We start from the raw sequence: 18,641 nt of genomic DNA on the forward strand, positions 1-18,641 counted from the left end.
CATGCTGTTTAACATTTACATAAAGCCGCTGAGCGAGATTATCCGGAGACATGGGGTGGGATGTTATCAGTACGCTGATGACACTAAAATCTACTTCTCTATGTCCCCAACTGCAGCTGTGACTAAGAATGGCATCTCTCCTCTGCATGCCTGTCTTGGGTCAGTAATGGGCTGGATGAGGGAAAACAAACTCCAGCTGAATCCAGAGAAAATGGAGGAACCTGCGATAGATACCCCAAGTCCAGGGAAGGATATTTATCTACCAGTCCTGGATGGCATCACACTTCCCTTAAAGGACAAAGTTCGCAGTTTGGGAGCACTCCTGGATTCTTCTCTACAATTATCATCTCAAGTGGAAGCAACAGCCAGGAGTGCTTGGTACCAACTTCGGTTGATATGCCAAAAAGACCTTGAAGCAGTGGTACATGCATTAGTAATCTCTGATCTTGATTTCTGTAACGCCCTCTACATGGGACTACCCTTATATCAAGTTCGGAAGCTTCAATTGGTTCAAAATGCAGCAGCTAGATTGGTCACCGGTTCATCCAGATTTGACCACATAACACCTGTTTTAAAATCTCTTCACTGGGTGCCAATTAGCTTCTGGGTGCAATAAAAAGTGTTGGTCATTACCTTTAAAGCCCTACATGGCTTGGGTCTGAGTTACTTGTGGGAACGCCTCTCCCTACATATTCCGCCCCACACTATCAGAACATCTAGGAAGAATCTATTAGAACATCAACCAACCAGATTTTTAATGACTTCCCAAAGAACTTTCACTGCGCCTGCTCCGAAATTATGGAATAGTCTCCCAGAAGAGATCCATCTTATTGCCTCCTTGGAAGCCTTCAAGAGGGCACTTAAAATGGATCTCTTCTGGTGAGCTTACCCACCTGACCTCATGTAAGAAATACTGTTCCACTTTCTGATCACTGTATAATTGTATTGTATTGCTGTATGACGATGAGCTAGTTTTAATGAAATTATTTTTACTGTATTTTATTGATGTGTTCTTGTATGTATTTTATGGGTTGCAATCCCGCCTCGATCCATTTGGGAGAGGCAGGAAAATATAAATACCTTATTATTATTATTATTATTATTATTATTGTCAGAGGATGGAAAATGTATTTTTGGACTGTACTTCCCAGAAGTCCCTCTTAGCATGACCAGATCCTTTTTATTTTATGAATGTAGCATGGCCATTACTAGGGCATTCTGAGAGTTGTAGTCCGAAAAGGGAACTTTCTGGACATATCATCTTGATTTTATGAAAAAATGAAATGAAAGAGAGAACTCTCTGCAGTTTAATTATAGGGCCAATTCCATAGTTCTATAATTTCTTAAGGAACATGCTATTCAAAACTAGCAAAGGATCGGAGCAAAGCAACTTGGCCTTTCAGTGCTTGGCAACTGTCCTGAACTTTCAAAATTCAGATTACCTCCACTAGTTCCAGTTATGTTACTTAACAGCTATTCGTGACTTGGGAAATATAAGGAAAATTTGTTGTGCATAACACCATTTGATCTGAAACTCTCTATAGACTTTCTTACTGACAACAAGAATAGAAGGCTTTCAGACCAAATGGAATAGTGCTAAAAGAAGTCATGAAGTTGTTGGTAGCAGTAGGTTGCTCTAAAGGGAAATGAAAGAAAGAATTTCTGTATTGAAGAGCCTAATTCCTTCAGGGATGTGTTTGTGATGGATTATTCTAGTGGAGGGTAGCATGAAAAAGAGAAGAAAGGGAAGAAATAGCATCTGTTTGGTTATCCTGTAACTTTTAAATCTGGCTCAAGGTATAGAAGTGATGAAAGGACAAAGCAATTTTCCACATTTAATCTAACACAGTGTGGTGCACTGATATTCACTTTATCAATTTAGACTCATATGGCAAAATCACTAGCAGAATTCACTTCTGGGTTACGAAAGCCAGCCAACAGCAACTTGATTTTTTAACTTCTTGGTTAGACTACTCTCATGAATTTTACATGGGGCTGCCCTTGAAAATATCTTAGAAGCTACAACTAGTTTAAAATGCAGTGGCCAGGATTTTGACTGGGATGATGTACTCAGATCATATTTCACCAGTTCTTTAGTGACTACTAATTTCCACTGAAACACACTTTAAAGTGGCCCTATCATCAATTGTGTGTGTGTGTGTGGGGGGGGGGGGGTTGGTTTTTGTTGTTGTTGTTGTTTTGTTTTGGTGTGCCTTCAGATCATTTCCAACTTATGAGAACCCTAAGGTAAATCTATCATAAAGTTTATACTGGTCAAAGACCGAATAAATTTTATTACTATTACTATCATAAAGTTTTCTGGGGTGACAGTGTATGACTTACCCAAGATCTCCCAGTGAGTTTCCATGGCTAAGCAGAGAATCAGACCCTGATCTCCAGAGTCATAGTCCAAAGCTCAAACCACTATACCATGCTGGCTCTCTCCTATCATTATAGTTGGGCCAAATACCTTAAAGGCACCAGATCCCATTTGATCCTGGAAGCAAAGCAGGTTAAGACTTGTTAGTACTTGGGTGGGAGACTGTCAGGTGCTGTAGGCCATATTTCAGAGGAAGAAACTGGAAAAACCACCTCTGAGTATTCTATGCCTAAGGAAACACTCTGAATATTCTGTGTCTAAGGAACCACTATGAAATTCATAGGGCCACCAAAAGTCAACAGGCATCATCATAATCATAATCATCATATTCATCATCACCATCATCATGGTTAAGATAGAGAGGCAACAAAGGACAGGGCTTTCTTTTTAATCTGTGACATTCACAGTTATGGGATACTTTCCCTTGTGATGTTTGCCTGACACTGATTTAATAATATTTGAGAAACCAAGTTAAAAACCAGGCATTTAAATGAGTTTCATATATTAAAAACTGTGTATTTTTAGAAAATCATCCAGTTTGCCATTTTGTCTGTGTGCATATGTCTGTGTGTGTATGTGCGTGCATGCATGCTGATTATTATAGTAGTAGTTGCTGTGTGGTCATTTTATCAAATAGGGAGAATACTTTTGAAAGAGCAATATACAAATATTGTAAATCAGTGATGTCCAATTGCAGAAGGTGTGGGAGCCATTTTCTATTCAAACACACCCCTGGAAGGCTATATTGGCATGCCCAATATGGATGGAAGTGATATCATATCACTACTAGATTTTGTTGTGGATGATGTTTAACATTTTCTAGGGGATTTTAAGGCAGATGGGATTGTGTGTTATGGTGTTTTGATGCCATGTGGGCATGGAGTTGAGGCTGAAAAATCACCCAAATTTAGAATCTTACAGCTTTATTGGCCTCAGGGGCCCAAATTAAGGCTTTCTTTTCACCGCCCTGCCAAAAATAAAAAATGAAATAAAATATATTTAAAAGTATAAACTTCTGTCCATGTCTGGTGTGGCTATTGGTCCTTAGAATTTCCCCCCCTCATGAAATGTTTTCACTGCAACCACAGGCAAATGTAGAATAGTGAAGAAATGACTTAGTAAGCACATCCAAACTGAGTTAAAAATCCTATTGCTTCGGGGTTCAGTTGGCTGTAATTTTTCAGGCAGAGATAAGACAAATATTATCATAGCCCCTAATTCTACCAGTGTGATGCTTATGAAGTGCATAACCCAGCAGTGCCTCCTTTAATCATACTGGCTCAGGACAGCTGTGCTGAGAGTTGCTAAAACAGAATGCTCCTTGTCCCTACTAGATGATGCTGTGGTAGCCCTGGCATTATTATGTAGTCAGACAATCCTCTCCCCATGTGGTATAGTTGCCATAATAGTGAACTTTCAATTAGCTGCTGTGCAATTCTTAATCACCTATTTCTATACCATTTTGTCCCCTCTGCCCTTGGATTGACTGCTGATGACTAAGAGCTCATGTTTGACATTCCTCATCACATTCACTAATTGCTTTTCTCTATTCTGAACAATCCAACTGTGGTCTGACATGGCTTGGCTCTGACTGCTATGGTTGGCTCCTTTCCATGGCTCATACTTGCCTGTTCTGGAAAGTTTTTATCAATTTCTCTCCCTTGCCATATGCTAGACTGACTGCTTGGCTAGACTGCTGGCATACTCTTCATTATAAGTCTCCCCATGCCAGATGCACCTATCCATGGAGACAGTAACCTATTATCCCAGTGGCTTGGCAGGATTATGTGATTAAGCCTTCAGTTCACACTTTATGGAGCTTTTAAAAAAAAGGATAAAGGTAACACTGGCTAAAGCATAAAATAGCAACTTCTGAAGAGTGTATTACAAACTTAAAAAATCTGTGAACTGCAGTAAATAATAATTGCTATTCCATTAAAGTCATTATCACTCATTATACACAGACATTTTCCACTTGAGATTATCAAAGTTATTTAAAAACCTGTTAATGACTCCAAATCTATGATACTGGAACTTATTACTATTAATTATAACTAGCTTCCTTATTTACAGATAACAAAACATTGCCAGAGTGAAATATTGTGTCCATATTTGACATCAACACTATGGATAGGATTAGCATTCATCCCAGGATGGTAAAGCTTGAATCCTAGTAGATTTGTAACTAGAGTAAAAATAAATACATAAAATAAAACTTTTTATTTTTATTTATATCCCGCTTTTCTGTGACAGGACAATCAAAGTGGAGTATCCTATTGAATAAGTTGTTCCATGGTATGTCACTGTAGTGAAGTCCCTATGATTCAATACGTTACTCTAAATGAAATTAACTACAAGATTTAGGTCAAAGTAAGACTGGTGACTGGTGGCCAATGAGAGGGAAATTTGTGAAATTTTCATGATGTTAATTCTATTTTCTCTGCATCTTCTGCTGATCTCTAGAAATATGATCATGAACCACACCACACCACACATAAACAGCATGAAGAAGCCAGTGCTTTCTCTATGGGGCAATTCTAAACATACTTAGACAGGGCTCTGTTGTACAGTGCAAGATAAAAATGACACAATCTGTCAGGTTTTTTAAATGTATTTTTCCTGCATTCAGATTATCTAAACCTCATGTTCTTTCCTTCTTGCATATGAAGAAGTTTATAAATTTTGCTGGATTCTTCAAAATGAATGGAAGCAATGTTCTTCCATCTTTAGACTAGCCAAATTCAATAGAAAAGTGTATTATTCCCAGTATGAAGAAGTCTGTGCTGTACCCACCAGTCACACAGAGGTTAAAACTGAGAAATGACTAAGAAAAAAAGTACTAGTAGCCACTGAATGCCTTATCCTTGACAAATTTGTCAGGTGTGTATGTTTAGGGACTTGTGTTACAACCTCCATGGTAATTTTGGTTAACATTTGTGAAATTTAAGCCCCATGAAAATGTCAATAATGGGTATATAAGACATACAAAGTATATGAAATATAATGCAGAAGGTCCTGTGTATTGTAGAATGTGTGTGTGTTACCAAGAGCCTAGAGATACTCTAGTTCTAGGCAGAATGCAACTGATAACATGGCTGAGTGCCTCATTCTGGATGAGGCACCCAACAATGATAATATTGCTGGGCACCTCATTCTAACCTCAGAGTGACTGCAGTAGGGGGAGAATCTAGGGCCAGAATACTCTGAGGACAACCTGGAGTATTCTGGCAAATGTAGATGAGCCCTAGGTTATCACCCTCCTTGCTTTCCTCCTGATGGCAAGCAAAAACTATCCTATTACACCACACTTTTCAGAGTTTCCTGTGATGGCCTTTTAATGGTGTGCTGTTTTGTTGAGGTTTTTTTTTTTATATATTCTGTTTTATAAAACAAATTTTACATTGTTTTAACTCTATAGATAGTTCATTCTTTGAACACACACACACACACATTATATTATATTTTGAAATTTTTAACCCATATTGATTTTCAAAATTTCTAAGCCAGCTGGATTCTCAAATCATTCATGACTGTGGATTGATCCAAAACATAGTACTGAAGTGGTGCATCTAAAGATTGTCCCTACCAATTTTAAAGTACAAAGATTGACTTTAGGGAAAAAGCAGAGTATCTATATATGGTACATGAGAAGTATATACAATAATGAAAAGTATATAAATTGTGTATGCTGGGTGGATGACTAACAACAACAATCACATGTCTGTGTGTGTGCACAAGTATGAGCAGGCAACCATGGATCACACCTCCTGTATGTCAGAAATATTTATAGTATATTATTGATCCATTTTCTCTGAGGCAGGGGAAAAATCTACTGCAGCAAATAGGGGGAGATACATGAAAGAGACCAAGGGGATAATTAGTCAGTATTGACTTTATGGCACAGTTTTCTGCTGTAATATTTGAAAGAATTGCTGTAATTTGTTAAAAATATAAGAATAAAATACCTAATCCATGTCACCTGTCCTCTCCTCAGTGAAAAAATCCAAGCCACACATTCAGTGATGACAAAAATAAAATTAACATCAATGACTTATGATTCAGAGAGAGGGAAAGTGTGTGAGTGATTGAGAGAGAGAGAGAGAGAGAGAGAGAGAGAGAGAGAGAGGATGGTATATAGTACCATGTGGGTGACTGAAATTCCAATTTGATTAGAATACATGAATGCAGAATTCTGGAAGATTAGAAATTTCATTTTAGAGGTACTTAAAAATTCATCCCTGAAACAGAAATAGGAACATCAAAGGTTAGAAAATTACTTCTCCAAGAACCCAATGTAAAGATGACCTAAGGATGTAAACTAATTCTAAGGAGTGTTCTGTCTAAAACAGTTGGTAACTTTACAATCCCTAGATTCACCTCATCCCCTTCAGGTAATGGTGTATCATTTCACAGCCTATTCAGGTTTATCTCTAAAGTATGCTTGTCATGTAGAAATGAAATGAATTAGATGAGAATTAAAAGCATGGAAAAAGATTATAGCAAATCCAAACATCAAGTTGGATGAAATTTTAGAGAAGCAATAATACTACAGGGATGTGAGGATGATGAATCACATTTGACAATTATCTCCACGGTTGTTGAAAGGAGATTCTATGCCTTATTCACAGAGAAAAAGGCTCAGTGGATATCATCCAAAACATGATAGTGGAGAGATCCTATCCGGAGTTGGTTGGCCTGATAAAGGTACTGTTGTTTTGTGAATTTTGGATGTTAGTGGAGAAGTAGCTCTGAGGATTGTCCATAACAATTTTGAAGCAGAAGGGGCATGAAATAGCTTAGTTATAGAAATAAATTTTAAAGAAAACCCACTGGGTGACCTTGGGCAAGTCAAACTCTCTCAGCCTCAGAGGATGGCAATGGCAAACTCCTCTGATGGAACTTGATAAGAAAACTCTGTGATAGGTGCACCTGAGATTTGCCATAAGACAGAGGTGACTTGAAGGCACACACCACACACACACACACACACACACACACACACACACGTGTGTGTGTGTGGGTGCTGTCTGTTTTTATAGTGCCATCATCATAGCCTTCTGGGAACTGTAGTTTGTTTGTGGCTCTAAAGGAGAGTTCACACACATACAGATGCCCAGAACTCCCCCATTGCACTGTGGTAGCATCTCTCCGCCATTCCATTACTGGTGAAGAGCAGAGAGGATCAGAGAATAACCAGAAATTGGCTAATGACATCATCTGCTTGGACCCCAGAAGAGTTCAGTGGAATCATAGAATCATAGAGTTGGAAGAGACCACAAGGGCCATCCAGTCTAACCCCTTGCCTCCAGGAACTCACAATCAAAGCACCCCCGACAGATGGCCATCCAGCCTTTGCTTAAAAACTTCCAAAGAAGGAGACTCCACCACACTCCAAGGGGATGTGTTCCACTGTCGAACAGCTCTTACTGTAAGGAAGTTTCTCCTAATGTTTAGGTGGAATCCCTTTTCCTGTAGTTTGTATCCATTGTTCCATGTCTGGACCAGCAGAAAACAAGCTTGTTCCATCCTGGGTAGTTCCTTGAAAAATGAAGAATGTTCAGACCTTCTGACTCTGCCATTGTGACTTTGCTGTCAATTAAGAAGAAAGAAAAAGCTTAAATAGTTTTTAATTCATCTAACTCCACAGCTTCTTTTCAATTTTTGTAAGTTTCTTGCTTTTGGACACCTGTATGAAGTACAATGTTTTGATATTATTTCAAAGAAAAACATGTTTGAGGAGCACAGGGAGAGCAGTCATCCCCTTTCCTTTTTGAAGATTGTTAATCAACAAAAGCGACTACATATAACCTTCTGAATTTTTCAGGTTTACTGGTCCCATTTATTGTGTACACTGCTTTTATAACAACCACTCAAATAAACATAGATGCATGAATAAATCCTTTCTTGAACCCACAGATGCAAAATCTTGCATAAAATTCGCCCATTAATCTGACACTTTACATTTTTCATATCCCTCAGGCAGGGATAATAGTCTGGCAAATTTCAATCAGTTTTGTTGATTTTTTTTAAAATGATCATTGTCTCCTTCTTTCCACTTGTGGAGAGAATCAAATATCAAGGCTTCTGTCACAAAAGACTAGTATCTATTCATTTAAATCAGGCTCCCCAATTGTGCCAGTTTGGCAGAGGCAGTTCCAGTTAATACTCTCTTGTCCCACTTTTTCAGCTGCTTTTAAGATGTCCCAATATTTCTCCCCTCTTCTACTTTCTCCTTAGCTTACTTTGCTTGCTGCAAACTGGGTTTGCACTCAAACTAGTTTGCAGTTAATTAATTCAGCATGGCATAGTGGTTTGAGTATTGGACTACAACTCTGGAAACCAGGTTTTAATACCCTGCTCAGGCATGAAATCCACTGGGTAGCTTTAGGAAAGTCACATGCTCTAGGGGAAGGAAATGGCAAATTCCCTCTGAACAAATCTTGCCAAGAAAATCCCATGGTAGAGTTGCCTTAGGATCACTATAAGTTGGAATTGACTTGAAGGTGCACAGCACAGACACACAATTCACTGGGGGGAGAGAAAGGGAAAGCAAAACCATGCCCTTCCCAGTACACTAAAGCAAAACTAAATTGCTACAGCCTCTTTTGTGACTTAAACAACATATTCCATCTTAACTGCACTCGGATGTGACTTGGCCACATATGTTCTAGTGGCCATCAGTAAAATGTTGGAGCATATGCTGTCCTCATAGGAGGATACTATGCCTGCGACACACTAAAAGCATGATAACCACTTGCTGCTTTTGGGGGATGGAAAAGATTATTTGTTTCCTGGTTGAAAATGTGTTTTCCAACAGCTAGGAAAACTGTTATGAAATATAATAATGCAATGAGACTTTTGTGCTGTTCTCTTCCATTTTTCAATTATCCCCAAGTCTTCCTCGGAGCGTCTGGGAGACGCGCGGTGTGGCAGCTGCAGCTCCCAGATGCTGCAAGTGGCAGCAGCGGGAGAGCGCCGCTTCTTGGCGGTATGTAACCCACCATATTTTCTGCATAGAAAACAATTTGTGTGTGTGCAAAAGCCCACACATATTTCTCTGCAGAATAATATGTCAGAATTGTTTGGAACATTCAAATACAGGCAGAATGCTGTGGAGAAATATTCATTTTCACACACAGCAGGGAGAAAACTATGACAATTGTTCATCCTCACATGAGAGGATGAAATAGCAGAGAAGTTACTGCAGATTTTCAATGGGAGTCAATGGAAGGTAAATAAGTAAATAAAGTTGGATTTTGGCATTGAGCCAAATTCTGCAGTGTCTGACTCAGTCCAGGGCAAATCCTGCTATCCTCTGCATCATTGAACTGGGATGTTTGGTGCATATTTCAAATATAAATACCTTCAATAAACAAAAATATAAACAAACTGCTTGAAATTGTGAAGAGAGAATCAACCTAAATGTAGCATCAGTGAATCAAAGGTGGAAGTAGGCATAGTCCCTCTGGCATGACTGCTGAGGATCGAACCCATTGATAAAGGCAAAGTGAGCTTGTAACTGGGGAGGAAAGATCATTGGTATTTTCAACAAAATAAGACTTTTTAGAAATCTATAGTTACTGGCAATATTTACTTGACTTTTCAACAGAAGCGTTTGGTTTATACCCCAAAATATTAGGCCTGCACAGTTTTCAGAGTCTATGAACTCCCTGGTGAGTTTTAGAGTTACAAGATTTATTGTTAAGAGGAATAAGACATAAAACAGCTTTTATTACTTCAGCAACATTCCTTTTCTCTTTTCCACAGAAGTACACTTTCTTTCTTTCTTTCTTTCTTTCTTTCTTTCTTTCCACAGGGGTACATTTTCTATTAACTGTAGCTCCCAAAATTCTAAGCTGGCTGGGGGATTTTGCAAGTTTTAATCCAATAAAGGAACTTTTACCAATCTCTGTTGGTGATTCTTGCCAATTTATGTCATCTGAATGGTCTGCATGAGGTGACAAATTCACTTGTTAACTTACATGTTGCTGTACAATACAGAGCCATCAAAAGAGTGCTTGACATTTCTTTTCACTTGCCCTATGTGGCTCTGTCTTCCCCAGCCCATCTGTGAGAAAACAAAGCATCAGCAAGTTCAGTGCCTGTGTCCACTCTGTACCAGAGCTGTGGCATCAAGCTATTGTTTGACTACTGAAGGAAGATGAGTTCCATTGTGCATTTGAAGAGTGAAAGTCATCCTGAAAGAAAAGCCTCAGTAGTGTTGGTGCCTGCTGGGGTAATGATGAGCTGCCCAAAAATCATTGTCCCCAGCTGAGTCATTACTGCATAAAAGAAAGATTACGGGAACAGGAGCAGATAGTGCTCCAGGCTCTGGCAGAGATGTTGTTCTGGCAGTGTTTAAACCTCAACTGAACCATTTCAAGCTTCTTTCTTTGTTCTGAAAATCTGTAAGCATTGCCTTTATTTCCTCAACATGACCACAGGAAACACCACCTTTAGCATCTTCCTGCCCTCTCCTTCTTTAGCCTTTCCAAAAGAATACTACAAAAATACCTTCTTCTTTTTCTCTGCCATGAAAATGGCTTCCCACAAACTCCTCTGGTTACCTTTCAGAATTGTGTTTGCCCTCCTCTGCAAATTATTCAAGAATTTGGCTTGTCTTTCCCCACTAACATGTTAGCGCTTTCCTTCCTCCTCCCCAGGATGCAGTTTTCTTCATATGATTGCTTAACAATATGTACACCTCCTCCTTCCTTTTAAATATACAGCAGTGCACCATAGCACTAAAACCAACAAAATGAAATTCAACAGTGATAAATGTAAGGTATTATATTTAGGTGGGCGGGAAATCAGATGAACAAGTATAGGGTGGGTCATACCTGGCTTGACAGCAGTAAGTGTGAAGTAGATTTGGGGGTTGTTAATAGGCCATTAGCTAAACACTGTGATACAGCAGCAAAAAAGCAGATGTGACTCTAGTCTGCATCAAGAGAAACATAATGTTTGGATCAAGAGAAGTAACAGTCCCACTCTGTTCTATTTTGGTAAGACTTCATCTGCAGTATTGTATCCTCTTCTAGGCAACACAATTTAAGACAAGTTGCAGTGTATCAAACTAAAATGGTAAAAGGGTTTGGAATCCAAGCCCCATGAGGAACTGATGAGTTCTCCCTGACAATGCTTCTGCGTCCCTTGAAGTATATGGTAATCTAGGTTGGTATTATACACTTCTACCTCATGGCCCCATATGCACCCACCCCATCTCTTCCACATTTGCCTGCCTAAATCTCTAGTAGGATGTTGATGGAAACATGCAGAGCTGCTACCACTAGGAGATTGCTCACACTTTATTTCTGCCCAATGGGTCTTGCTGCCTAGCTGCTGGGATTTTTTTCTGCCTCTGTCCTCAGCAGGTCTTCCTGGTACTGCTGCTTAAAGTGTCAGAGAAATCTCCTGATAGTGTAATATTTTGGCAACTTACTCTGTTCATTTGCTGCCTGAAATGAAGGCAGATAGCCATCCCAGGGTCCATTTTCAGCTAAAAGAGTCTTTTTGTAGTATTACAGATTGTCTGTTTCATGTCACAGGAGTTGCCACTATCATGGCGCTTGTGCTGTTGCTGTCTATTCCTGATTTCTGATCTTCAGATCCAGTTAGGAGAGTATCACACTGCCTTTCCTCCCAGACTCAGTGTGGGCTGAAACTTTTGAAAACTTTTTAAAAACAGGTGTTATCGCACACCTCCATGCCCAGTCCAGAGGCATTGCATCCCCACCTTGTCATTCCATACCTGATCCGTACTTCTCCCATACTTTGAAAAGAATAGGAAGCTCCTATTCTTTCAAAAAGTGCTGGAGAAATATGGATTGGATACAGGATGCCAAGATCAGGTACACAATGCCTCCAGAGTGGGCATGGAAGTGTGTAATAACACCTGCTTTTAAAAAGTTTTCAAAAGTTTTAGCCCATGCTGAGGCTGGGTGGAAATGCAATGTGATAATCTCAAATCCTCCTGATAACAGAAGCAGACTAGTGCCCACTACCACCATCCTAGACATTACATCTCTTATTTAAAAAAATTATAGTATTTTTTGCATCTCATTTGTTGCTACATTTTCTCTCCAAATGATATTGAGTTTCTGCATCTCTCCTTTGCTCCAAAAATGCCATGACTTCTAGTTTCCCAGGTGATAACCTAGTGCTACTCAACATCTTTTTAAATCACTTGAATGATGGAATAGAGGCTATGCTTATCAAATTTGCAGATTACACTAAATTAGGAAGGGTACTTAATACCCAAGAGGACAGGATCAGAATTTTAAATGACCTTAATTGTTTAGAAAGCAGGACCCAAATTAATAAAATGAATTTCAACAGGGAAAAATGTAGCATATTGTACTTGGGCAGTAAAAAAAGAGAGACAGATGAACAGATATAGAACTGATGACACCAGCTTGAAGGCAGTACATGCAAAAAGGATCTAGAGGGGTCATTCCACTACAGTTTGCTCAGAAGCGTGATTCAGGGCAAACGACCCTCATTCCTATTTGAAACTGCTTCCATTACTCATTTGAATAATTCCAGGAGGAAAGAAGTGGGACAAACACAAAAATCCTGGGGTTTCCTAACATTAGTTTGAAAATGTTTTTTTTTAAAAAAAGAAGAATTGATTCCGGAGCATTCTCAATGAGTGGGAATGCCAGATCAGAATCGATTCTCTCTTTTTTTTTTACAATAGAATTGATGCAAAATTCAATATATTGCTAAGACAACTACTTGCTTTAGCAGTATATTAATTTTTTGATTATTTCTATAGGTTGTTTTTTTAATCGCTCTCACCCTCCTCCTCCTCCTCATTCTTCCGACCTGGCCTTGCCTTGCTCTCTCAGGCTTTCTGCAGTGCAGATGCAACTCCAAACCAAGCTCCCATGATGGTTTAAAAGGGGAAAAGCAGCCGCCACTTCCCTGTTGCTGGCTGGGCCCGCAGTGCTGCTACTGCACCGCCGCTGCTTCCCACTTGCTGGCTGGGGCGCTGGCGCTGCTGCTGCACCGCCACCGCTTCCCTGATGCTTGCTGAGTTTCTGGCGGTGCCACTGCGCTGCCTCTGCTTTCCCGGTGCTGGTGGTCCCACGGTGCTGCCGCTGCATCACTAGCGCTTCCCCAGTGCTGGCCAGGCCCCTGGCACTGCCACTGTGCCATCACCACTTTCTCGGTGCTGGCCAGGCCCCCAGTGCTGCTGGATGCCACCAAACAAACAACTGGTGGGCTTGTGTTCATGTCTTCCATGGGGGAAGGAGGGACCTGGGAAGGAAAGAGGGGAGGGAGGGAGGGAGGGAGGGAGGGAGGGAGGGAAAAAGAAAGAAAGAAAGAAAGAAAGAAAGAAAGAAAGAGAATCCGATCAGGACAGCAGTCTTCCTAAGGGGTTTCCGGGGAGGTGGGGGCAACCAGCTGAAGGACTGCCATCTTGCCCGGCTCCAACGAATGAGAATGACAAGTGTTGCCAACAAAAAAGTGATTCCACAAAAGGTCCCTTTCAATAGTGAGAATGTGGGACCTTGTGGAATCGCTTGACATAGTGGGGTGGAGCTGGATTGGAACACGAGTTATACCCCAAGCGGGAACGGGCCCTAGGAGTGTTAGTGGACCAGAGGCTGAACATGAGTCAACAATGTGATGTGGCAGCTAAGAAAGCCAATGCAATTCTAGGTGGCATCAATAGGAGTATAGGGTCGAGATCAAGGAAAGTAATAATACCACTGTATTCTGTTTTGGTCAGACCTCATCTAAAATATTGTGCTCACTTATGGGCACCCCAATTCAAGAAGGATGTGGACAAGCTGGAACATGTCCAGAAGAGGATGACGAAAAACAGTGAAAGGTCTGGAAACCATGCCCTATGAGGAGTGGCTTAGGGAGCTAGGTATGTTTAGCCTAGAGAAGAGAAGGTTAATATGGCAGCCATGTTTAAATATTTGAAGAGATGTCATAGTAAGGATGGAGCAAGCTTGTTTTCTGCTGCTGCAGACACTAGGACATGGAGTAATAGATTCAAACTACAGGAAAAGAGATTCCATCTAAACATTAAGAAGATCTTCCTGGCAGTAAGAGCTGTTTGATAGTGGAACACACTGCCTTGACAAGTGGTAGTCTCCTTCTTTGGAGGTTTTTAAACAGAGGCTGGATGGCCATCTGTTGGGAGTGCTTCAATTGTATCTTCCTGAATGTCAGGGGGTTTGACAGGATGGCCCTTGTGATCCCTTCCAACTCTATGATTCTCTGATTCTAAGAGCCTTCTTATCAAGAGTTTAAGACCTGTAGCAAACAAACAAAAAAAAAAGCAAGAGTTTGCACCTAGGAAGACAAAACATCATATGACATGCCAAGGGTAGACTGTGAACATCACAGGGGGGGGGGGGTGTCATATCAAATATGTCCTGTAGAATATGCTATTCTTCTCAGGAACCAATTAGATTTATCTGATCTGATCCAGACCTGCTAAAAATTGGATTCTCCTGATTTACTTCCACTAGATTTGTGATTCCTAGCAGTCCTAAGATCAACATATATTTGTGCATGTGCATATGGTAGTCATACATTCAAACAAATGGAAGATGATAACATCTGGGTCCCCATAAAATTCTGTGAATGAGACAGAGCAATTGCTCAATAAGAGCCTTGTCTGCAAGGAGCCTTGGTCACAGTCATGGGGATCTTAAATAGAATAAGCTTTACCACTGTTTGGCATGAAACCATTCCTATCTGGCCTCTTTTCAGAAGCTGTAGCAGAAAAAGAGAGGACAAAGTTCTGTCTTCAGTTTCCAGATTCCAATCCCTTCAAATATCTCAGTCACCCATAGGCAAGTGAGGAAAGAAACAGCCATCATTCCTTTGGTGCCAATTCTGGTCATTAGAATATGACAAGGTGCAAAGGTCCTACTGAATTTTATACATAGAATTTAAGGTTTTATGATGACTGATATAGGATGCTGTATTTATAGTCTGCATACTGAGAGCATCTTTTGGAGTGTGAAATTCTTCTGGGGGGAAAAAAAGGTTTCCCACAGATGTCAAGGATCACATGGTCTACTGAACACAGACTGTGTTTGTCATTGTAAGAAGTCACATAACAGAGGGCTACTCATGTTGAGATCAGAGATTATTAACAAATGATCTTCCAGCTTTGGATAACCCTATGAAATAGTTAGCAAAAATGGTAACTGTAGTACTGAGCACTAAGGCTAGTATCTAACTCAGGTTCTGCATGGAAGCTTGTAAACATAGCAATAGTTTTACCTGGAAAGAACTGCATGGTTAAAAAGAGTATTATCAGTTCACTGAGGCTGCAACTGTACTGCAGAAAAAATGCAACTTGACACCATTATAACCACCATAGCTCAATTCTATGGAATTCTGAGATTTGTAGTTTTGTGAGATGTTTAGCCTTCTCTGTCAGAGAGCTCTGATGCCACAACAAATTACAAATCCCAGATTTCCATAGCATTGAACCATGACAGTTAAAGCGGTGTCGAACTGTATTATTTTTTCAGTGCAGATGGAGTGCGAGTCTTACTTTAAATAATTAAGAACACCTCCAATCCTTTGAACCCATAAGGCAGTGGTTCCAAACTTCTGGCCCTCTAGGAGTTTGGTACTTTAAGTCCCAGAATGCTTGACATTTTGCCATAGTGGGTGAGGCTTCTCCAAGCCAAATAGGAGACCAACAGTTGAGAACTAATACCATAGATAACAATGAAATCATAGCCTTCTGAGAACTACATTTGTGTATAGGGTTTATTACAGCAGTGGGGAACATGTGGCCCTCCAAATGTTGTTGGGCTGAACCCTCACCACTGGCTATGGTAGCTAGACCTTAGGGGCAATGCAGTCCCACAATATTTGGAAGACCACATGTTTTTTATTGCAGGACTTGGCTAAAATGACCAGAGATCAAGTACCATTTGTAAAGCATTAGTATTTCCCCCATACTAGTTTTCAACATTGTATCTCATTCTTCAGAATGTTCTAGTCGCAAGTAATTAGTCGTGTTAGATATGGCTTAGGGCAAGGATATGGTCCTATGAATCACCACATGTTCAAAGAATACAACACTAGCTCCTCTAAATTTTTGGTCCTTAAAATCAGGGATGAATGACTGCCTGTAGATCCTTGCAGATACATTCCTGTAGAATCCATTCTAATTTTTCCTGGTATTGAGGTCAGGCTGACTGGTCTGTAGTTTCCTGGATCTTCTTTTTTGAGGAGAGGGACAATATTTGTTCCTCTCCTGTCTTTTGGCACCTCACCTATTCTCTAAGATGTCTAAAAAAAATTGTGGCAAGTCGTTCAGGAAGTACCTCAGCAAATTCATTCAGTACTTTGGGATACAGCAGATCTGGTCTTGCAGATGTGAACTCATTTGATTAGCTAGGTAATTCCTGACTAGCTCCCTACCAATCTTGACTTGCAGTCCAGATCCCTTGCCACGGTCTCTGCTGCTGTCTGGAAGCATACAGTTCTCTTTTTGGGAGAAAACTAAAGCAAAAGAGGTAATGCATAGTTGTTGTCGTTGTTGTTGTTTTTGCTGTGAACTATTAGCATTTTGACATCCTTCTTGAACAGTGGCCTGACTGTCTCCTTGGCCATTCTCTTATCTTGAGTATGTCTGAAAACCCTTCTTTTTCTGCTCATATTCAGTGAGAAGATAGTACACATTACATGACAGAGGTGTACATGGTGAAGGTGTTCTGTACATAGAAGATAGTGTATAGCAGGACAGATTCATTTTGAATTTACACAATCTACTTTGTATGTTTTGTTGTATTAAAAAAATAGAACCCCTATGTCAATTAGACCCTTATGCTTAAAAGTCTGAGCTCAGAAATTTGGTCTGAATGGAGTACCAAAACAAAGTGGAGGTTTTTTTCACACAACAGGCATCTCCAGGTTATTCTAAGCTTTTTTTGTTTCAGAAATTTCTTCCAAGTCAGCTGGGGATGGAAGTGATTTTATTGCTATTGGTGTTAAATAATTGAAATGGTTTCCACGAGTAGATTCAGATCTACCATCTGTCTACTCCAGAGGCATATTAACTCCTTCCCAACAGTTAGGAATTTTGAATAAAATCCTAAATTAACATTCAACTTTTGATCTCATGTTTTCAACTCCTCTTCTATTATTATCACATTCAAAGGACTATTGCATGAAACATAAGCATTTGTGATACTTGCTATTCAGAATATAGATACACCATTTCTAAAGCATCACATTGCATTTGATTTCATTCCTGCACTAAGCAGGGTGGTATACAGTTCAAAGAGTGGCTAAGAAGTATGCAAAGGTTTTTTTGTTCTTTTTGTTATCCAAAGAGAACATGCAGAGATAGTTCAGGAAACAAAAGAAATGTTTCCAGAATTTATTGTAATGGATGAAGTGGGAAATAGGTTTTCTGTAAAAGTGCTTGTAGTATGGTAATAACAGCCATTCCAAAACAATTACTATGTTTCTTGCATTGCACAGAAGAGGTTGCAATAATGAATACCCAGTGGTGTGCTGAATAACATGTATACTAGAAAATCAAGTCCAGTGGAATGATGGAGTTGCAGAATGTATGTTATTTTAAACATGGACATTGAATGGCTATTGCTTATTCTAACTGAAAAACAAAACAAATTCACTTTCATGAATAGCCAGGGATTCAAAAACATTAAATATCTACCACCACCACCACCACCCAAAAGCAGAAGATGGCTTACAGCGTATTTTTAGCAATAATACTCCATTTTTTTCTGTTCTATTTATGAGCCAAGACTATTGATTGTTTTATGAATGTCTTCCCATAAATCTAAAGGGATGGTTGAAATATTAAACCTTCACTCAAATTATGCTAACACCTGAAAAGCCACTGTAAAATTGCATATACCCCTGTGTTTCAGTAGTTTTGTATTTATGTCCAATGTTAAATCTCATTTTTTTCTTATTACATTACATTATTATCCCCTCAAAGGTATGTATTTGAACATGCAATATTATAACAGGTTTCTTCATACTACAACATGTGATTCTACAGTCTGTGTAGCTTTTCAAAGGGCTGATCACTCAAAACAATTCTTAAACACCTGAAAAGCAAAGCCATTTGAACATTTATGCAGTAAAGGTGTGTACTCCTTCAATAAGATTATGTACTAAAGCAACTCTGTATTTAAATGCAAGCCAAATTCTGCACTATATCAGTTTAAAGGGGAAAAAACCCTCTGGAATTCCACTGTATTGAAAGGGTTTAGGCTTAGGTACAATGTATTTT

Source organism: Sceloporus occidentalis, unplaced genomic scaffold (assembly GCF_023333645.1).
Source record: "Sceloporus occidentalis isolate IW3139 unplaced genomic scaffold, rSceOcc1.0.p SCAF_1, whole genome shotgun sequence".
In the NCBI taxonomy this organism is placed as follows: Eukaryota; Metazoa; Chordata; class Lepidosauria; order Squamata; family Phrynosomatidae; genus Sceloporus; species Sceloporus occidentalis.